Source organism: Rhagoletis pomonella, unplaced genomic scaffold (genome assembly GCF_013731165.1).
Source record: "Rhagoletis pomonella isolate Grant_MI unplaced genomic scaffold, Rhpom_1.0 Rhpom_scaffold_00006, whole genome shotgun sequence".
NCBI lineage: Eukaryota > Metazoa > Arthropoda > Insecta > Diptera > Tephritidae > Rhagoletis > Rhagoletis pomonella.
Genome location: NW_023458560.1, coordinates 60,469,715 through 60,493,541, shown reverse-complemented (window position 1 = coordinate 60,493,541; position 23,827 = coordinate 60,469,715). Strand labels below are relative to the sequence as shown.

General features: G+C 34.6%; 1 protein-coding gene across 1 annotated transcript in view; it reads right to left on the bottom strand.

The window, feature by feature from the left end:
• The window catches only part of LOC118741023, a gene marked incomplete at its 3' end in the record, with an annotated part of 120,271 nt that extends 102,478 nt beyond the window's left edge, over nt 1-17,793 (bottom strand). Inside the window, 1 exon segment of the mRNA XM_036472811.1 lies at nt 17,599-17,793.
• Between the last annotated feature and the right edge of the window lie 6,034 nt (nt 17,794-23,827).

The following is a 23,827-nucleotide window of genomic DNA, read 5'->3' as shown; positions in this document are numbered from 1 at the left end:
AAATCCGAAAAAAACACGTAAAGCCAAACAGAATTAATTTTTTTTTTTGTTTTTGCAAAACGTGCAAAGATACACACATGGAATTTTTTATGTGCATCCTCCACACAGACCCCAATCACCCATGAAAATTTCATTGAAATCGGGCAAGCCGTCTAGGAATGATAGAAATCCGAAAAAAAAACACGTAAAGCCAAACAGAATTAATTTTTTTTTTGTTTTTGCAAAACGTGCAAAGATACACACATGAAATTTCTTATGTGCACCCTCCACACAGACCCCAATCACCCCTGAAAATTTCATTGAAATCAGGCAAGCCGTCTAGGAATGATAGAAATCCGAAAAAACACGTAAAGCCAAACAGAATTAATTTTTGTTTTTTTTTGTTTTTGCAAAACGTGCAAAGATACACACATGAAATTTCTTATATGCACCCTCCACACAGACCCCAATCTCCCCTGAAAATTTCACTGAAATCGGGCAAGCCGTCTAGGAATGATAGAAATCCGAAAAAAACACGTAAAGCCAAACAGAATTAATTTTTTTTTTGGTTTTGCAAAACGTGCAAAGATACACACATGAAATTTCTTATGTGCACCCTCCACACAGACCCCAATCACCCCTGAACATTTCTTTGATATCGGGCAAGCCGTCTAGGAGGAGTATGCGAACAGGAAGTTTTGCCACTTAATTTTATATATATAGATTGTTCATGCTTTAACCAAAAACCATATAAATCGAAGTCGCAAACTTTGTAAAAAAAATTAGAAAAAACGCAAAAAGTTTAATGAAAATTTCGAAATTTTTAATCGGAACTTTAGAACATTTTTGGGTATGCAGTTTTATAGCCCAAAAAAATTTCGTCTGACGAAGTGCAAGTTTCAAGTTGTTTTTTAAAGAGTTTTTTTTTTGCTTGCGGATTTCCCCACATTTTCCATGTATCCGACGGCTGTACTATATGTACATGAATGTCTTATGAAATAAAATGCGCAAGATCCTTCGCAAAAAAAAATTAAAATATCAAATTACCATTTTTTTTTTTACCTGAATTAATTTTGTAGAGAGCGGGGCTTCTGTTAACGAAGAATGTCTCAAATGCCCGATAATTATAATGTTACAATCATATCATATCCAATATAGCATGCTTTGTTTTGCATTACGAATACGTATGTAGTTAATATGCAAGGCGTAAAAGAAATGCACGAAAAGAAAGACAAAAAAATTAACATGAAATCTTTTACAAAAACAAGTAATTTTTACAAAAAAAAACAGACTTCAACTCCCATATAAAAAAAATATATATACATATATATCTCATGATCCGCTGATCGGATCTTAACCAGATTAGTATGGGACCACCTCTGAGACACTACCTTTCCAATGCAAAAAGAACTATCGAAATCGGTTGACGTGGTCCAAAGTTATGCGGTAACATACATAAAAAAAAAAAAAAAAAAAATATTCCGACGAACTGATAACCTCCTCCTTTTTTGGAAGTCGGTTAAAAAAAAAACAGAAGTTACGACGCTTTATTACCATTTTTACCAATTTTGTTGTACACATGTGCATACATATTTATTTATATCAACACCAGCCAGTCATTGGCAGCTAACTTCGCCAGAGCCCATCGTCAACATCATCAACGTCATCGTCGTTACTGTCTCAAGTTCAAGTTCAAGATAAAAATTTATTTCATTTTTATTTCATTTCGTTTTATTTGAATTTTTTCTACTTTTATTTTACACTAGCAACCCGACCCGGCTTCGCACGGAAATAAAATATAAGGCCTATGTCACTCACTGAAAAAATGATTAAAATCGATCCCGTAGTTTTGATTTATTCATTACTGCCCGTGGCCCGCACGCGTTACATTTGGAGTAAAACAATTCCCCTTTCTTTATACCATGAAGATTTCCTGCTATCCATGGAATATCTAAATTCATACCCTATATTTTAACATATTTACTTTTTGCATTTTTACATATTTATTTTATTTTTACAACAACAATTAATATATTAAAGAATATTTATATACAACGTTCACAGCTTTCTTGTCATTAGACAATACAAACATGTTTTCTCTTGAGGTTACTCTTGAAAGAGCGACATACAGTTGGCCATGTGAAAAACAGTCAACGCTCAAATCTAAGCCTGCAACGTTGAAGGTTTGACCCTGCGATTTATTAATGGTCATTGACGATTCTTCATCTCTTGCTGAACGTAGTCTTCTGGCGTTCACTGTACTTCGACCTATGTCCGACGTCTTCCAGACATGACTTTATAATTTCAGTACAAAATTTACTCAGTTCTATATGTATGATTAACTATGCACAAATTGCCATATTATTAGTATGTGCCGCAGTAAAAAATATGTAAATACTTACCATTTAGAAACAAAAGAGAATTACTGATGTAATATCTTCAAAAATTAATTAATTGGATAAGGATAAATTCTGTATTGATTAAAATCGTAAAAAGTAAATGACAAAAAATGTTATTGTGGGTGTAGTCGTTGGAATCGATAGCAAATTTAACGCGCTCCGAATCAATAAAAACTATTCAAAAACTGTATTTTAATTATGTGCGATTTATTAATATAGAACGTGAACAGACGCTGAAAAAACACTCACAACTAAAAATTTTTCAAATTTGGGTTTTCTGTATAAAAACCCTCAATGCAATGGAATTCAGTACGGCAATAAAGACATGAATTGAAAATACATACATACATACATACGTCCGAAATTTAATTATGCGAGAGATTCGTACATATGTACTTACATACATACGTACCGAGTTCTTTCACCATACGATCTAATTCAACATGAATGAGGTGGGGTGAGATTCCCGTATAACTTCTAATGTTTCATTCGGTTGACAGGAACAAACACACAAACAGCTTTTTTTGGAAAAAGTGCTGCTTTTGTTTAAACAATTTTGGTTAAATAAGATATGAATCAACTATTTTTTTTTGATGCAGAACGAAAGTAAATATTTCAAAGTTTAACTTCAAGTAAGTTTCATTTTAATCGGTGGATTCTTTTATGATTTATGGCTGTGTAAACAAAAAATTTATGGGTTTTTACCACATTTTGTCCGATTGCCACGCCCCCTTTATATATTTCTTCACATTATAATGACATAAACCTTCCTCTTCAACCAATCTATCTATTAAAAAAAACCACATCAAAATCCGTTGCTTAGTTTTCAAGATTTAAGCATCCCAGTAGAACTTGGGAGCATCGTACGATTGCTCGGTGAGTACTCCCTTGGGAGTATACGAATACTCCCCATTGCTCCCTATGCTTCTGTGTATAAGCATGTAATTTTGTATACTCCCTTTAACATTGGATGTCCTAGGAGGGGGAGTAATCCCTTTTACCGCCTAAACGAGCAATCGGGGAGCACACACAGAATTATCATCCCACAAACCTCCTAATAGAGCAATACGGGAGTACTCCCATAGTTACCTCCCAGAAACCTCCCAAAAAGACAACAAGGGAGTGCACATAGAAAACATCCCATATTCCTCCCGAACGAGCAATAAAAGAGTGCTCCCATTAGAGACATCCCGAAAGCCTCCTGTAGGAGTAATAAGAGAGCAATGATAACGAACATTTTACATTAGCCAAATAGATTTTGCTATTTATTAAATTTTTTTATTTAACTTTTTAATCACGTGCATTTGTGCAATATTACAAGATATTAAAAATAAAACATAAATGATACGTCTTACATAATTGCTTAATTTTAGAATTATATTGCAGAGAAATCATATGAAATTAAAACATAATAAACAAACGGTAAGATAAGATTTTAATTATATGCACCTATATGAACATATAAGTATGTACTCCTATATGATTTCCTGGGTGTTAAGGATGCTTGCCTGTTCAGGAATCCACCAAGCGGGGAAATTGTGAAGGTGACTTTGCTTATCTGACATCTTTGTCAGCCATGCGATGTTTAAACCCCGAGGTCACACTTAAATGCTGACACTAATTTGCGCAATCTGAAAAGTATTTAACGGTGCATTTATAAGTAATAAAATACCATACTTAATATATTTAAACAAAAGTTGAAGTACATACCAACGGACTTTTATTAAAATCTGTGTGCAATCCAAATTAAATTATTGTGTCCTCCTTATGCTTCTATAAGAAATATTTTCTGTTGTTTTTTTTTGTATGATACATTTTTTCGAAAACACAAATTTCTTTTGAGTGAGGTGCGTATTGCTCTCCTATCAATCAAAAAGAATACTCTTGGATTTCTCGCTTAGGAGACATCACTTTTTGCTCCTAAACGAGTAATAACGGAGTACAAAACCGACAAATCTCGCTTATTGCTCCCAAATCATGCCTCAGGGAACATTCTTTAATTGCTCGCTTAGGAGATCTCTCATTAAGCTCCTAAGCGGGCAATACAGGAGTACAAAACCGAGAAATCTCGTTTGCTGCTCCCAAATCATGCCTCAGGGAGCATTATTTCGTCGCTCGCTTAGGAGATCTCTTATTTGACTCCTAAACGAGTAATAAAGGAGTACAAAATCGACAAATCTCTCTTATTGCTCAGAAATCAGGTTAAGGGGAGTACTCTTTTATTCCTCACATAGGGAGATCTCCCTTCAAGTTCTAGTGGGTAGGGACAGAAAAAGTGACTTTGTTTTATAATATGTAGTGATGATACATACATACATACATATGCACGTATTTACCCAGTAGAACTTGGGAGCATCGTACGATTGCTCGGTGAGTACTCCCTATGCTTCTGTGTATAAGCATGTAATTTTGTATACTCCCTTTAACATTGGATGTCCTAGGAGGGGGAGTAATCCGTTTTACCTCCTAAACGAGCAATCGGGGAGCACACACAGAATTATCATCCCACAAACCTTCTAATTGAGCAATACGGGAGTACTCCCATAGTTACCTCCCAGAAACCTCCCAAAAAGACAACAAGGGAGTGCACATAGAAAACATCCCATATACCTCCCGAACGAGCAATAAGAGAGTGCTCCCATTAGAGGCATCCCGAAAGTCTCCTATAGGAGTAATAAGAGAGAAATGATAACGAACATTTTAAATTAGCCAAATAGATTTTGCTATTTATTCAATTTTTTATTTAACTTTTTAATCACGTGCATTTGTGCTAATTTTACAAGACCTTAAAAGATATAAGTACGAGATCAGATAAAACATAAATGATACGTCTTACATAATTGCTTAATTTTAGAATTATATTGCAGAGAAATCATATGAAAGTAAAACGTAATAATAACAAAACGGTAAGATAAGATATGCACATATAAGTATGTACTCGTTTCCTGGTTGTCAAGGATGCTTACCTGGTCAGGAATCCACCAAGCGGGGAAATTGTGAAAGTGACTTTTCTTATCTGACATCTTTGTCACCCATGCGATGTTTAAACCCGGGGGTCACACTTAAATGCAAACACTAATTTGCGCAATCTGAAAGGTATTTAACGGTATATTTGTAAGTAATACAATGCTTAAAATATTTAAACAAAAGTTGAGGTACATACCAACGGACTTTTATTAAAATCTGTGTGCTATCCAAATTAGATTATTGTGTCCTCCTTATGCGCCTATAAGAAATATTTTCTGTTGTTTTTTTTTTCTATGATAAATTTTTTCGAAAACACAAAATTTCTTTTGAACGAGGTGCGTATTGCTCTCCTATCAATCAAAAAGAAGACTCTTGGATTTCTCGCTTAGGAGACATCACTTTTTAATCCTAAACGAGTAATAACGGAGTACAAAACCGACAAATCTCGCTTATTGCTCCCAAATCATGCATCAGGGAGCATTCTTTAATTGCTCGCTTAGGATATCTCTCATTACGCTCCTAAGCGAGCAATACAGGAGGACAAAACCGACAAATCTCCTTTATTGCTCCCAAATCATGCCTCGGGGAGTATTATTTCGTCGCTCGCGTAGGAGATCTCCTATTTGATTCCTAAACAAGTAATAAAGGAGTACAAAACCGACAAATCTCCCTTATTGCTCAGAAATCAGGTTAAGGGGAGTGCTCTTTTATTCCTCACATAGGGAGATCTCCCTTCAGGTTCTAGTGGGTACATCCGAACATACATATAAACATTTTTGTATGATTTGTTGTTGCTTGTGCTGCTGCAGCATTGAAAGTGAGCCACTGAGCCCGGCGCTAAGGAGCACAACACCAAAGACTGAATGAGTGAATGAAGATACTATATAAGTAGTAGGTATGTGCGATTATTTACGTCATAAGGAAAAATTCAAAAAAAAAATTTTGAATTTACTTTTACATGCGTTTTCGAAAGTGGGTCCATCATATGTAGATGCACACACATTCAAAGATACATATTTATGTATGTATGTATGAATGAAATTGCACGGCTTTTTGCTTGTGTATAATATAAAGATGCACATATATAAGTATACGGAGGTATTTTCATTATTCCTATGAATGTTTTTTTTTAATGATTCCTTTATCTCTCGTTTGCTAAAAAATCCTATTAAATTCAAGTTATCATGTAAACACTTGCAGTATTGCTCTTACATATGTATGTATGTATGATCGACTCCATACCATATAACAGGGAGTCTTCTATAACGTCGATAACGATGTTTAACCCAACCAGGCGATGTTAACCAGACATGGAGAAACATACCCTTAGTTAAATTAAGACACTGAAACAAGTGACGATGGAAGCTAGAAAATGCATTGTGGTTGTTCACGCTTGCCCGGTTATCAGGTTATCTGGTTAAAAATAATTTTTCTGTAGTGTATTTTATTGTTGTAAATTGAATAAAAAATATAGATAACCAGATCACCTGATAACTAGGAAAGTGTGAACAACCACATTATCTTCAGTTTTGCATAAAGAACAAGATTTCATCGCCAAATTATATTTAAATGAAAACTTAAAAAAGATGTTCCAAAAAAGCTTAAAATAACCACACATACATACATACACCCGAAGTTGCGTATGTAACGTATACGCCCAGTAGCACCATACGCAGTCTCTAACACGTTTACCGGCCCGCCTTAACTTAAAAGTCGTATTATTTAAAATTAAGTAAATATTGACGTAGATTTTTACACAGTATTGCTTATGAACATATATAATATTACTTTCGTCATGTATGTATATAACAATTTTAGAATGAATTTCGAGTGTGCGAATAAAAATTGTAAAAATGGAGTTTTAGTTTCTCAAATCATAAAAAAAATCCTGGCTACGGCCCTGGCTGAGACCATATATCGATCTCTTGACAAGAAACAATATCTATGTAGTATGATTTTTTCTCTTTTACCCATCTGCCACAGCCGTGTCTCCTTCGCCTCATCAAAGCGGAATGCCTTTAGGCTTGCCAATAAACTCTTCAGCGAAAATATATTGCAAATGCATGCAGACCAATAAATTTTAAAAGTGAAGCGAAAAAGTTGCAACTACCAATAAATAAAAGTATAAAAAAAACAAACAGGTACCAAAAATAGACAAACAAAAAGGGCCCAAAATAAAACGAAATGTAGTAAAATAGCGCTTTTGGCAAACAACACATTTATGCCGCCTTCTAAAAAAAGCTGAAAATAGTTTGCTAATGGTAAGTAAGGTTATATGCATTAGAGTGGCTGAAAAGAAGTAAAGTTGGAATTTTATTGCTGTCACCCACTAGGATTATTCTATACCAAAAAAATATAGGGGTTTATTTTTATTTTGAAATCAAAAACTATTTAGAGGTCGCTCACAGTTTTCTATCTATTTTAAATAAAAATAAAACGTAGAAATGGTATAGAATTCTTGAAAATCAAAATTTTTCCATCGGAAAAATCTTTCTCACTTCACGAGACATCCAATAATTAAACCGAATTTTTTATTTAACCATTTTTTAATATTAATTATGTATTTTGTATAGGCCTCCAAAAAGCGCTAAAAATACAACGGGGGATAAATGATTAAATAAACAATTGGGAATTATTATTGGAGGTAACCTGAAGAGAAACAGAGTTTTGGATCGATTTTTTTTTTCAAAAATTCTATACCATTTGTACGAAAAATTGTTTTTCCCATATAAAATGCATTGAAAACTTTGAGCGTTTTGAGCGACTTTTAATAAAACAGTGGCATATTTTTTTCTATGTAGAATAATCCTCGCGGGTGAGAGCAATAAAATTCGGACTATACTTTTTTCAAATGCATTTTTGGGCCACCCTAATTTACATGCGTACATATTTTTGTATGCAAGCGTGTGTTGCACGTTGTCAAGTGTCATTGCCAGCGAAATGGGTGTAAAAGCGTCGCATGTAGTACAGCCATCAAACTCACGCCAATTTGGTTGTCTGAGCAGCTAAAAAAGCTGCCACAATAAAACGGTCGCAAAATCAAAAATAATAAAAAAATGCAAGCAAAACAGTAAAAAACTGGTTGTCTTCGTAAAAAAAACATCGCGAGTCCACAATCTGAATGCACGACAGCTTGACTGTCTGTTTATCCTACATACCCTGCAGGAAATGAATCTAATAAGGTAACTTTAAGTTGATTAGGAAGGAGCTAAAATTCACTTATTATCTGTATATTTTTTTTGGCGAAAGGTAACTATATTTCTATGGCGATGGCCGCGAAATAGTCAAGGGTATTTACTTCTGCATTTGATGTAACTAACTTGTAATTAGCTACTCTTGGACATAAAATATCAATGGGAAAAACAAAATATTTTTTTTATGTTTTTTTAATTTTTTTTTTATTTACTACTATTTATTTATTTTATTACATTTCATATTTGTTTTCATATTCTGCTGCAGGTGGTCCCATATTCCACTACGTCAGACATAACTTCCAAATGATAATATGAAACTTCGATCTTCCTTTTATTTGTCCTGAATTCGAAAAAGTATTTGCGAAGTGCAGGATATTTAAATAGAAACGCGTTTAAAGAAAACAGTCTCCTTCATTACTCCTGCATTACTTGTCCACTTGTTTCAAGTTAGCTTTTTGTAGCTAACTACAAGTTATATATTTTATAGGAATCCCGCAAAAATGCTAACTACAAGTGGGTTATTTTTTATCAATTGATAATTTTTTTCTGCAGGGTAGTAGCCCGCGTTCTGGGTATGCTTGCCACACACACACCCACACACACACATGAAAGAAGTAAATACACCGGCTGTGCCACGAATTCTTGCGCTTTTTGTTGACTGCCACTCCTGCCGAATTGCAAGCCACCAATGCACATGCATCCAATTTGATGCCCGTATTTGTTGCACCGCCGAAGCAAACACTTTTCTGCTGCTTTTTTGCTACTTTTTTGCAACTTGCTCAACTTTTACTTTTTACTTTTACCCAAAAAAGTTAATGCTATGACGCATCTGCATTGCTGCGTCATGCTTAGTTATAAATATGCACTAGCAAACAAAAGTAGTGGCTGGCTGGCAGCAACAACAATGCCAATAATAACTATCATAACAATAGTGGCAATGCAAAAGTTTGCAAGTTCGCAGTTCATCCTCACTACATACAAGGCGAGTTTTTGTGGCACGTTTGCGACTTGTGCGACTGTGTTAGTGCTGCTGTTTTAGGTTTTTCTGCTCCTTTTTACTTTATTTTGTTTCTTGTCTTTGACTTTGTTCACTTTTGAAAATGAAAGTTATTTATTTGACTGCATTATGTAGTTTTGTGCTATGCGTCGCAGATGATTATCGTCAAAATTGCAACAGTAAGTTTTTCCATTTCCGGTACGGCATTTGCCAGAGTTTGAGTAAAAATTTCTTCTGCTTAGTGAATGAACGGAAGAATATAGTGTCCGTGGGTGTGTCTATAATAAAATGGAACTTGTAGGGAATTATAACTTTGTTCGCATAACGGTTGTTTTTAACAGCCTAAAGGCATCGAGGTAGATATAGACATTTATGTAAGTATGTACCTAAATACTGAGAATGAAGAGAGAAGCCGATTAAGCCATGTCTGCCTCGATACCCGAGCAAAAAAAAAATACTTTACTTCTAAGCGACACGTAGAAGGGTTGCCACATGTTTAAAAAATCAAATTCACTTTAATTAAGGGAATGGAAAGGTAACTGAAATATGTATGTATATCAATATGAGAATCAGACAAAAGAAAAAAATTGGACACATTTAGCAAGAAATAAGTGAAGAGTAAAAACATTCCTGAGTTAATTTAAGAGTCCAGTAATTTAAAAGGAATGTAATCAGAACAAATCACTGATTGACAATGTATGTATTTGTAATAAAATAACAAATACGATGTCGTAAATCGTTGGTTTGACACAATTATTATTTTAGTTTAACTAAGTTGGACTTTACAAACAGGTGGCAATCCTCTTCGAAATATTTGCAAGCTAAAACCTTCTTATACCTCTTTCGTCTGACTCCCACATGGTGATTGATACCTATCTATTTAAATCACCTAATTCCTTTAATTCAAATGGAATTTGATTTGTTAAACAGGTGGCAACCCTGTATGTGTAGTTAAGAAATAAACCCTTTTCATACATTTCGATTGATACCCATCTCTTAATTATTTATTTAACTTATTAAAAAAATAAACCTCTATTGTCTACAGGACAAGCTTTTCAATCTGACACCTAATTTTTGAATTTTGATGGCATACTGACAAAAAATTAAAAAAAAAAATTCATGCATTAGCAAAAAAAGCATTACCTCAAAAAGTCCAAAAAATTAGCAGGTTTTTATTTCTTCTCTCGAAAGCTAAAAACCGTACAATTCAATAAAATAATAAAAAATAACACATTTTTACATATATTTTATATTAACTCCATAAAAATTTACCATTTTTTTAATTTTTATTAAAAATATTGTTTTTCTGGAATACCGCAGAGACACCCTGTGTTTAATTTTGTTCTAAAATTTTTATTCCATTAGTTCTCTATTATCTATTTGGAAATAAAAAACGTCAAACCAACATTTTATTTCAGAGGATGTATTTTTGACATTTGTTTCCATGAATAGCGACTTTAGTGGCTTCCTGGCGGCATATAATTTATTTTATAGGGAAATTTCTATTGAATGTATACATTACCTTTACAAAAATAATAAAAAAGTTCACATCGCAGACAACGAATTTTTCGATCTAGTTACCCCACACTTAATATAGATAAAGAAGGATAGCTTAGCCCCGCTTACACCCCAACAGTTTGGAGAAGACCACAGGTGACATTTATACCCAAGATAGGTATAAAGGATTACTCCTTAGCTAAATCCTTCAGACCAATTAGTTTAATTTCTTTTGTACTTAAGACGATGGAGAAAATGATTGGCAACGAAATCAGATCAAACATTCTGAAAGTTAGCCCGCTAGACTATAGACAACACGCGTACAGGGCAGGAAGATCCGCGGTGACAGCCCTGCATCAGCTAACCACAAAAATCCAAAGTGCGTTTGAATCTGGGCAGATTGTTCTGTGTGCCAGGCACTAGAGAAAAGATAGAAGTACAAGCACTTAATCGCAGATGGATAGAAGCGCTGTTACGAACAAGAATAGCAGAGACCAAAATAGGGAACAATTCTTTGCAGTTAAAATCCACGAAATGGTGTCCACAGTGGCAAATACTATCGCTCCTCCTTTGGAGCCTGGTACTAGATGTACTCCTGCAAACGCCATCAGACAACGGAGTCCGATGACAAGGCTACGCGGACGACATTGTCATAATAGCAAGAGGAAAGTTCGAGAATACTCCCTGTGATTTAATCCAGAGGGCACTAAAGATAACAAAGATATGGTGTGTGGATAAAGGTCTTAATATTCATCCAGAAAAAACGGCCATTATTCCATTTATAAGAAGAAGAGCCCTACCGATAAAGAGAACAATATAGCTCTCGATGGTACAGAAGTCGACGTTGTCTCGGAAGTGAGACTTTTGGGCTCGACTCGTAAACTCTCATGGAAGGAACGCGTCGATGTGACGACATCCAGATCCATAAGAGCGCTAGTGGCAAGCGTCTTGCATAGAAATCTTGGGGCTGCAGTCTTTGGATTCTTAGGAGGAGATTCTAGAGAGCTTTTATGCTCTTAGAAATATTATTCGTGTCATAAGATGTGAATCTTTGGAAGCACAAGTGTTGGGGAAAATCTTCTAAACTCCTTTTCAACAAGCAGACAACCTAATCTGGTTTATTCTGGTAGAAATACACACTAAAACGATACATAATTTGAATATAAAAATAAATGGATCGAAATTCTGTCGGAAAAATTTTCGTCGAATTCTGTGAGACGACTCAAATAACCTTCCGAAAATTGACTAATTATAAATATGACTATGTGCGGTACCCTTTCTACGCTCGAACAAAAGCACTTGTGAGCGTTGCTTGACTTGCTCGCAAACTGTTGGGGCGCACCACGGGCGCACAACCAACCCCTTGCCGTGAGACTGTGCAAGAATACTTTCGACTGTAAAAACAAAAAAAAAAACTTAATGTCTACTGCATTTGCAACCGCAAAATAAATAAGCAAAAAGCAAAAGCAAGCGAAATTTATCTGCAGTGTGTATACTTTTGCTTGATATTTTTACCTACACACGTACAAGTTTGTAAAAAAATTTCAAGTGCATACTGTGGCGAATACTGCGGCAACACAAAGCGAACAACGAGAAATAAGCAGAATGTTCGAGGAATGACGTAGAATGTTCCACAAAGAGAAACGTCAAGTTGGATGAACACTGCGAACAGCGTGAGAAAGAGAATGAGCGATAAACTTCAGAATGTTCTAGAGTTGCCATAAGTGCCAGCGCAGGTATATAAGGGCGCCGCCACAGCGGAGTTGAGTTAGTTACGAGTTACAAGTCAGCAAGCTACAAGTAAAGTGAGGGGAGAATTGAGTTGCGAATAAGCAAGCTATAAGTTTAATTGTGTTAACAAGTAGTAAAGCGTTGTTATTGCTTTAACAAGTATTGTAAAGTGTTTTTACTGTATTAGCAAGTATTGTAAATTGTTTGTTGTACAATAAAGTTAATTGTACTACAATTTGGTCATCGTTAGCATTTAGTTAACAATCCAGCGATACGAGCCCGAGTATATTTGGGAAATCCCTCAAGGTTTCGAGGATAATCGTAACAATACAATAAGTCGCAAAAGACAATGCAGAAAAAAAGAAGATTCACTAAAACAAAAAAACGGCAACGCCAATAGCAGCAACAAACCACCGAAATATACAACAATTTTTTGGCATGGCGTGGAAAGCAATTTGTTGTTGCAGTTGCAGTAATAGCAAAGTAAATAAATGTTTAAATTGAAGATAAACAAAGCATACAGGCAATCACATATCACATACATATGTACATACATATGTATACAGTCAAGTCAAGTATGCCAGAAATAAGAATGCACGACAACGGTATTGTGAAGTGAATTTGGATAAAGTTTTTTGCGAAAATAGAAGCAATAAAAGCTGCGTTTAGCAATTCATACCTATGTGCATAAATACATACCTACATACAGAAATGCAAGCCGAATATCTCAAACACCAAGCCAGCATACAGTCTTATATGGTAGACAGACGGAGAAAATTAATTTGAATTAATAAGCATAAATGCAAATTAAAATTTTACCCTTACAGACGGCAGTAATGCGAATAAACCAGCCGCAAGGTCGTGGGTTCGAGTCCCACGGCCAGTATACTTTTTGAAGTGAAACTTCTTAGGCGGCGGTATCGCAAAAATGGAGAGTGAATTTTTTAAAACTGAAAACGTTTCAAGAGTGAGAAGGAAGATATAGGTAGTATAGGGAAGGGGAAAAAAGAAATAAAACGACGCATGACGGTTACGAGTACCTACATATGTATATATGTATGTTTGAATGCACGTATGTATGTATACATATATATATGTATACATATATATGTATGTATGAACGAACTTATTGCACATTTCAGCGCTGCCGCTACCAAGCAGTATATGTATAAATGATGCAAGCGTGCTTCGCGTAACTACATCCATTCGTACATATGTACATATGTTTGTATGGATATATTTATGATGAAGCAAACGGGCTTCGATGATGTAATGATGGGCATATGTATGTACGTATGGGCAGCAATGTTTTCATGTATGTACATAGGTTTGAATGGTTGTATATATATTTGTATGTATATACATATGTTTGTGTACATGTATATATGCACATATGTAGTACAAACAAAAACAAATCTAATAGGTCCCCTTTCAGACATGTCAAGTCTTGCTTTCAAGTCTGCTTGTTCGTTGGCGAATGAGGTGTGAAGAGAGGGGAAGAGTACAGATACCTCCGTACCGTCAATTCGTTTCAAGTTTTCTTGTTCTCTTTTGATCTTTGCGTTGCTTCCCATTTAAAGATCCAAGGACTTGAATTCAATAAAACTTGACGCGTGTGGAAGCAAAGAGAAAACACAAAAGAGAATGCGATAAAAATTGCTTTCAAGACTGATTGTTAAAAATTATGTTTGTTGTACATTTGTTCATGTTTGTCATTGTGCGTGTAATTTTCAAGAGCAGTTTTGTGCTCTTGCTATCTCCTTGTATTAACTCGTCCTTCGTTGGTATACTCTGATGAACATATGTGAGGATGATAGCAAGGCCAACTTATCTAAGGTAGTGTTACAGGAGCAGTCGAAATTTTCGCCCGATGTTTCTTTAAGAAAGCCATAAACGTAGCGACTGTTGGTTCAACTTGGTGTTGTTTTGCTCTAGATTGCACCGTTTGTGGGCCTGTTGAATGAATTTATGTCTTGGTTGTATGAAAGATCAAAAAATTTGGATTTTCTGGCAAGTTGTACAACTTATCGCTACATTAATGGCCATGTTGTACAAACTTATTTAATTTTCGTTTATCTTGTAAACTAAATAACCGAAAATGGATAACTCAGACGAAATAGGTACGTGTTTTCGTTGAATTTTATAAATGTAAGCCGAAACTATGAAATTGGAAAAATGAGATTTTACAATGAGAGTGCTCGCAAAATTGCAATGTTTGTGGGCAAAACGTTAAACTTAATTGCGGATTGATTTGCACCAACGTTTTGGCTTGCATTATGTCATAAGGATGTGTTTGTTGTAATTCATTCTGTCATTTACTACCACTATGCGTAGGCCAATTCATGAAATCATTTCATGCATTTGAGTAGAAATTGAATGAATGAATACCATTTCATGATTTCAATTAACGCGAAATAGAGCTTATGAACTTAGTTTTTACTCAGATCGATGAAATGATTTCGTGAATTGGACTACGCATACATTTGATACTAATGCTTTTAATTTACAAGGTAATTTTATGTTTTTATACTCTTGCTACCACATGAATATATGAATTCGTGATAAGAATATCTGAATTCGCCTTGGAAGATAGAAAACGAGTAAGAATAAATGCCGAACAAAGGAATTTGTCTTCTTTCAACTTAATAAATGCATTTCGCAAACAAGAGTGCGTACGTTACTTAGTGCCTTGGTAATGGCGAATTCGTAAGGATTGCATTATAAACACTTTCATTTATTTGTTAAACATACAATTACTTCCATTACAACCCGGTCCTATGGATGCTAGAAGCGCGAATTCATGTAAGGTGGTATTACCGGAAAATGAATAAATAAATTATATGTATATCAGAAAATTAATAAGATGAAATGAAATTATTGTTTAGTTTCTAACCAAACCTATGTATGTAACTCAATCGCCTAATGGTTTGCCGAACCGTAAACATATGTTTACACATCCAATTTCGTGAGTAGGTACCTGGTACTCACACCTTTTTAAGAAGTTTCACTTCTATCATGTGTACGATGATACACACGCATTTTTTTTTATTTCTTTTTCATTCTTTTTTTTTATAAGTTCTATATTTTTTTTACGTTACTTTCAGTTAGTTGTTGTTAAATTTTTAACAAAATTCATCTCTAACAATTAAAATTAACTAATATTAAAATAAGAAATGTGATATAAAATAAAGCAAATGAAAATAAAATAAAGTAACATTAAATATATAAATAAAATAAAATAAAAAAATATAAAATAAATAATAAAAACAAAAAATTTTTCGCAATCGCTTAAACCAAGTATCGAACCTGGCAGCTACAGGCTTGTAGCTCGCAACTCTCACCAGTCGGCTACCGCGTACGCGAAACTCGACTGCTTCGTTTGCTTACTTGTACAAAAGACAACAACTGGCCGTTTTTACCAGTGTTGTCATCGAAAATTCCCCGGATCCGAGTTAATTCCCAAAAATTTCGTGCATTTGTTCGGCAGCTTATGCTCATTTTAAAGAGGAAAATGTATGAGTTAAAGCAAATAAGGCTAGTTATGCAAATAAGCGAGCCCGTTTGTCTACCGCATTACGTATGTACATATGTATGTATGTATGTATGTATGTTTATGGATACGTACATTTGCAGTCAGTGAAGTGCTTTTCGCGTCATCAACGAAAAGCTAAGAAATAGCGCAGCAACAAGGGTAATGTATTTTATAGCTTTATAAACTGATATTTTCATAAAATTTCTATGTTGTGTTAAGCTAGGTTATGTTATATATTCTTCTGTAATGTTATGTGATATTATATTATATATTATGTTCTGATATATTAAGATATTTTAAGTTATGGTATGTTACGTAGGTTGTGTTATGTTATGTAACTTAATGCTATGTTATGTTATGTTATCTGCTATGTTGTTACGTTGTGTTATGTTTTTTACGAGGCGTAAATCTATCGAAAGCCTTGGTCGGTGTAGCACTTTAACATACTAAGTTATGTTATGTTATTTTGGAGTTATGTCATTGCGCTATGTGATATTGGGTTATGCTTTATTATGTTATGTGATATTACGTTACGTTTTGTTATGTAATTTAATATCATGTTGTGTTATGTTATGTTATGTAATGTTATGTTGTGTTATGTTATGTTATATTGTTATGTTATGTTATTATGTTATGTTTTTATGTTATGTTATGTTGTCATGTTGTCATATTATGTTATGTTTTTTACGAGGGGAAAAGCTATAGACTTACAACCACCGAATTCTACTTTGTAAGGTTAATTTTATGTTGTATTAAGGTAAGTGATGTTGGTTATGTTAATTTAATGTAATCTAATTTAATGTTAAATTACATTGAGTAATTTAAAGCTATGTTTTGTTATGTAATTTCAAGTTATTTTATATTATGATATTTTTTAAATTATTTTTTATTTTTTATTTTTTATTTCATTTGAAATTAATTTTATTTTGTTATTTTTTTAAGTTTTTCTTTTTGTGTTACCTTTGTTTGAAACCAGTTTTTATTCACAAGTATTGCCCGATTGCAACAGCAGATTTTCTCTCTATATGCATACAATTAATGCAAATACCACTGCAACGATCTGAGAATTTCGTAACCAGCAAAAAAAAAACATGCACTGAAATAGGCGTAGTAAGTACATACACATGGAAAAAATACCGAAAAGCGGGCAGAAATAAATTAAAATATTTTATCAATGCCGGCACAGCACCATTTTACGGACACACATCAGTCCCAGCCCCGCTATCTAAATACATACATATGTATGTATGTACATATACTTTAAATCCATTTGTTGAAGTTTTTAACAAAAACTTTACTTACATACATATATTCCAGTGTAGTGGTAGTGTTGCTGGTGGCTAGCTGCCGTATTGGCAACATAGTCTACATTTTTCTCTGCATTTTCCAACTTTTGGTATTTACTCGATTAGGCTTTTTCCCCGTCTTATCTACGCCGCACAGTGTATCATTTCAGTATTCTAGAAAAGATTAATTCCATTATTTTATGTCACCAAATTTGAAAACAACGTCAAGAATGTTTTCAGAAATGCCTGATAAAGAGGAAACAATAACAACTAAAAAATTTTAATCAAAGTGTATGGCGGGACGGGGTTTGGTTTGGAAAATTACCGAGCACAATAATATTTAAACTTGTATATTTGAAACTGAATCTCAATGCTTATTTTGTCGGTGTTATGTCATTTATGCAACAATTACTAAAATACCATTTTGGTCTTATTTGCTTGGGTATGTTCTTTTTAATGAATATAAATTTTTGGGATTTTAGTAAACTAGAACTGAGTATTTCATGTTAAAGTAAAACGACGTTAACTTAAATTTATTTTTAGCAATTTATTAATTTCATTAGACCCGCAAACTCGTTATCCGCCACTATTCGATAAAGTTTGTATCTCAGTTTATTTGCCACTCCTCTTAGACTTTAAACAACATAATTTTAGCTGCTGGAAAGTGCAGGTTTTGATGAAATTTTTTTTTTCTGGCCTACTGGGAATTTCATTTTTCTCAAGTAATTCATTTGCATTTTAGCTCGATCGAGACAAATTCTTATATTTTCGTTTTCAACAGAGAAAGCTTGATTCATTACCTTTCCAATGGTATCCCATTTCTGTAAATAGAGTAAGAAGTATTGAACTTATAACGGAATTTCTTTGACCCAACTTGACTTTTTTATCGATATTATCCACGCCCACAATTAAAAAAAAATACACTTATTTTTAAGTCCATTTCTGTCAGTTTATAATTCCTTGTTATAGGGAAATTCTAAATATCAATTTTGGGCATTTTAGCCTTTGTAGTTAGTTAAATATTTCAGTTTTTGCATTTTTAAAAATTGCAGTTATATAATAGGGTGGCATGACAGTAACTATAAATTACCAATTTTTTGTAAAAAGCTTCGCCTATCTTATAACGTACCTTGTGCAAAATTTCATTAATCTATCTTCAATAGATTTCGAATTACAGAATTAAAAGCAGCTAGATGGGTCAAATCTTACACTGTGCGCCGGGGAGGTCAAAAAGTTCGAGAAACTAAAGAGAAGGTGGTGGTACATATTAAATATGAAATTAGTTTTCCTTTTCGGCATATTTCTAGCTCAGCCTAATACATACATTACATACCTCAGAGGAAGCATAGTGTAAAACCTTGCTTTGGTCAACACTGGTCACGGCATTGCAAATATTGATACGATTTTACATTCTCATCAACAGGAGCTTTGTTTCCAAAATCGTTTACCTCATCATTGCAAAGAATGGATAGATACACAAAAAGTATTCCGGCTACACTTCATCGTCAAGACAGTAAGGAAAAATGGGATTGTCATTTACGCCCAAAAATGTGTCAATTAGCCGATTTCAAAAAAAATTAGGGGTATACTGTTGACGTCCAAAGGCATTTCGAAACAAACAATTTTTGTTTCCGCTCCACCTTGTAAGTACTAATTGGGCCTTCGGGAATCAATTACCAAGCAGTAGAGCAGTAGAGTCCTGAGAACAGTCCCAATGAACGACGCAATCGACATAATGATCTTCTTTAGCTCGAATCCGAATGACGACCTGCTAGTGTGGAGAATCTAATCAAAGCACGAAACTTATTTCTAAATAAATTTTCTTTCCGATATACTTGTTTATCTGATTTGAGTCTGCCTTGGTTGCGACTCAATGCTCAGTACAAAATGTTGAGTTTAAACTCAATTTCCCCGTACATAAATCTTAAGCTGAATTAGAACTAGCTGAAGTGTTTGCCATCTAACTTTTCCTAATAGTCCTGAATAAAGCCCCGAAAGGTCAAAAATAGATTAAGAAAAAAATTCGAATAGTTCCAAAATATGTCGATCAATGCTTAAAAAAGAAAAAGAAAAACTAGGTACTGGCAATTTTCATTTCAAAATATAATGGCTCATTAGAGGTTTCTTATGGCACTTTTTCATAATTTTTCGTTTCAAATATTGAAATTAGAGGTTAGGTTATGTTACGGTGGTTTTCCCAGATAAGAGTGACACACTCGCACACTAAGCACGAGAGCTGCGCAGTATTATTAGTAAGGATGTGCGAGCCATGATCCCACCTTTCTATCCTCCTGGCAGCTGGGAAAGGAAAGATCAGGTAAGATTCCTAGGTCACTGGTGCCCCCCATAGCTCCCTAGCTGAAGATGTTTCAAGGGTACATTTTCTTGCCTAAAGTCAATGAAAGCTAGCTAAAATAGTCTCCTTCTAATACCCCAATAGGCTTGAAAAAAAAAAACTGAAATATAAACACAAATCTGAAAATTCCTAAAGAAGGAAAATTCTCAAAAAATCCCCCTTTCTGCTTAAAATATTTTGGCCCTTGAGAGAATTCAAATAGCACATTTTTTCACTGTTTTTGGTTAGGTTAGGTTACGGGGGTTTTCCTAGATAAGCGCGGCGCATATGCTTACCTCCTTAACTGACGTAATACAACAATAAGTCCACTGATTTTTTAATGACAGCCACGGAAGCCTGAGTTTAGTGTCGATGGGGAATTCTCCGTACAAATATCCTTACCAGCCCTGCATAGCCCTAGGTTTCGATGCATCCCAATTAGGGCAACTTCTTGTACGCGATCCACCAAACATGGACTCGGTAAGAGCTATGGCTCGTTACCACCACAACTCCAGAATCGGGCCTAAGTACCTGACTCTGTCGGAGAGCTGCAAGCGGACAACTCCAATTGATTGTTCAAAAGTGTTGCAAACTTCAGGGGGCAAGTTGTTGCATGCAGTTTAAATTATAAAACAAACACAGTGTGTCCTAGAACACCCGTCTCTAGAAGGGAGGGAAATGGTTTTGATTGAAAAATGCTAAAATACGGTCTACGAAATCGGGATTGCTCTATCTTTCGGTAGTATTACTGACCGGAATTCCAGTTTTTTTAAATTAGACATACATGTTTTTAGTACAGATTCAGATTCTGAGGATAAAAATACTTATATAACTTATGTTTGAAACTTTTTTCTAGGAAGTGCCTTTTTCAACCTCGGAAAATGAGCTTCGAGCTTCAAATCGTCCTTGTTACTTCTTAAATAAGTGAAAATCTTTCTTGGAAACCGAGAAAATATGAACTACCAAGTCGGGAATGCGCTCTCTATTAGTCATATTACTGACTACCGGTGTCGAATGGAAGTGGGTTCCGGAAGTGCATTCCAGAAAAGAGTTTCCGACAAAAGTTATGTATCCGAATGTGTTCTAAAAACATGTATGCCCTATTTAAAAAAAAAAAATGACTTCCGTTCGGTTTAAGAATACTACTAAAAGAGAGAGCATCTCTGATTTGGTAGGTCATATTTTTCCGCGTTTCAATAAAAAAAAAGCATTTCTCTCCATTTTAGAGAGACACTTCATATTATTGCTATGCATTTTTAACCATTGCATAAGTTCCTTGAAATTTCCGCTTCTCGCAAATCACTCAAGAATTCTACGCGCCATAGAAAAGTGAAAGTTTTCTTTTATTCTGCTTTAACTGTTGGCTCAAGTAAGTAAATATTTACTTACTTAATATAGCCATGCACATATTTGTATTATTTATTTATACATATACATATATAAGCCGCAAAGCAGCAGCGACAACCAACATTATTTGTTAGTATCAACATTATTGCACCGTCTGGCCTGACAGTGGCGTCTGCTAGTTATTATGTTGCAATCATTTTGCAATTACATACATACATCATCTCCCGAAAGCGTCGTTTGCACTTCGCAACAATTTCGTCATCGGTAGAAACTTTCGTTGCGCATAAGGGCTGTTTCCAGAGTTTCCAGAAAAAAATATACTTCAATGCCCGCATTTTCACAAACATACATACATACCTACTTGCAACATAGCTTTCTCTACCTACTGCCACTACTTTCCCAGCGCCAGTTCTTAGCGTTTTACGTATACACATCCAATTTCAGTGCGCTTGCACTGCTAAGGGCGCGAAGGCTAGCGAATGCGATTGGCGTACGTGTTGTACTGCACTCTGCTGTGGATATTACACTCACAAATGTCTACTCTACGTAACTTTTGTTGCGTTGCAAAATGAATTTATGTTTGTATTTTCTATGGCCCCCATTCGATTCATTCTCCCTTAGCATTTGCTTTTTGTCTGGAAGTTTAGTTTGATTTGTGCATTGGCGCATGCCACGTTCTCCCCAACAGTCACACTCTCTGGTTTGAACCCCCCCCCCAAATATATCTACCTTCGTTCAGTTTTGCTAACCCCCAACCGGAATGAGAGAGGGTGGATTTTGTATGTAGTACCATTGCAGCTGATTGTGAATTCAGCTTTGCGTGTATATATACTCGTATTTACGTTTGTATGTATGTTGCAAATAGCGATGCAAGGTACTCGTAGTACTTGCAGACGCAGCACATTTTTGCTGCTTGCATGTTTGTTCCTTCTCGTCCATTCGCTTGTATTCTGCTGGTGAGTTTGTTTCTTCCATATTGTTTGCCCTGCTGATTTCACTAGTAAAATTTGAGTAGTATGTGCGTTAGGGTGATCAAAAAAAAAAGTTAAGTCAGAATTTTCAATGCTTTCCTAGGGTTGTTCTATGCCAAAAAATACGCCTGTTTTTTATTTCGAAACCAAAAAGTATTTAGAGGTCTCTCAAAGCGCTCAAAGTTTTTTATGTATGTTATAAGTACTTATAGGGAAAAAAGTTTCATGAGACTTCCAATAATACTTTACACCCAATTGTTTACTTTATCATTTTTAATACAAACGATTTTTTATGGGTCCCAAATTGCATTTTTTGTGTTTCGGGAGACCTATAAAATATAGTTACTATTAAAAATGGTTAAATAAACAATTAGGTATTATGGGAAGTCTCCTGAAGAGAAACAGAGTTTTCCGTTCGAAAAATATTGATTTTCAAGAATTCTATACCATTTCTACGAAAAGTTGTTTTTTTTCATATAAAATAGATGGAAAACTTTGAGCGACCACTGAAAATTTTTTGATTTCAAAATAAAAAAGGGTCATTAAAATCCCAATTTACTCACCACCCTAATGCGCATACATATTCAGAAGAATGTAAGTATGTTGTCGGTTGTTTCATTCAAGGTCTCGCTGCCTTTGGCTTGACTATTCCTATTTTTGCTGCTCATTTTTCTTTCGTCCAAAACCTTACAACCTCTTTGCCAATTCAATGCTCTTATCCGTATTTTACACATATTGTTGTTGTATTTGTGTTCTTGCAACTTCGATTTCAAACGCTTCAATTGACTGGTTTTTGTTGTAACTCCAGTATTGGTTAAAAGTGTGGTCATCGCATGCGGCTTATGGTACCAATTGATTTTCGCAATTTCGCTTAAAGCAGAAAAGGACTGAGGGAAATATTTGGATCTTTTTTTAAAATAACTGTTATTGATAAAAATCGGAGCATTAAAGCCCCAAATCATTTGCAGTTTTGTATTGAATTTTAGAATAAAGGTATGGCAACGACTTGGAAACACGTTAGAAATTTTGCGTATTAAAATATAAGTGGCAACTCTACGCTATATCTTTATTTTTCAAAACAAACGAAAAGTATAGAAAATGTACTTTTATTTTTAATCAGCAGCGTGAAAACTTGTAGTGCAGTGGTCAAATAATTTAGCTTTCTGACCAGAGTTGCCATGATGGTTTAAAATGTTACTACCTTAGGTTGCCAGATATACAGTATATTTTGCTTTGCTGCCTTTATGCTTAAGTGCACATTTAAGATACCTACCCTAAAATGCGCACTAGCGGCATTTCTTTTAACATTTATAAGGAAACTCCTCCGATAGATGCATTCAACATACCTGCGCATTGGCGATACCAGCCTTAAAAATTGTGCAACTATTATTAACTATCAAAGAAAGTATTAGGTTTACCTGCATTGGCCCTACAATTACCTAATTTTACAAGCTTTTATTTATTTTGCTCATCTCGCAGAACAACGAAAATGGCTATCAATTAATGTAGTTATATAGATAATTAGATACCATTCGGTAAAAATTTCGCTTGCGGTAATTTCTACGTGGTAAGTGCTCCTCCATTAATTGGTT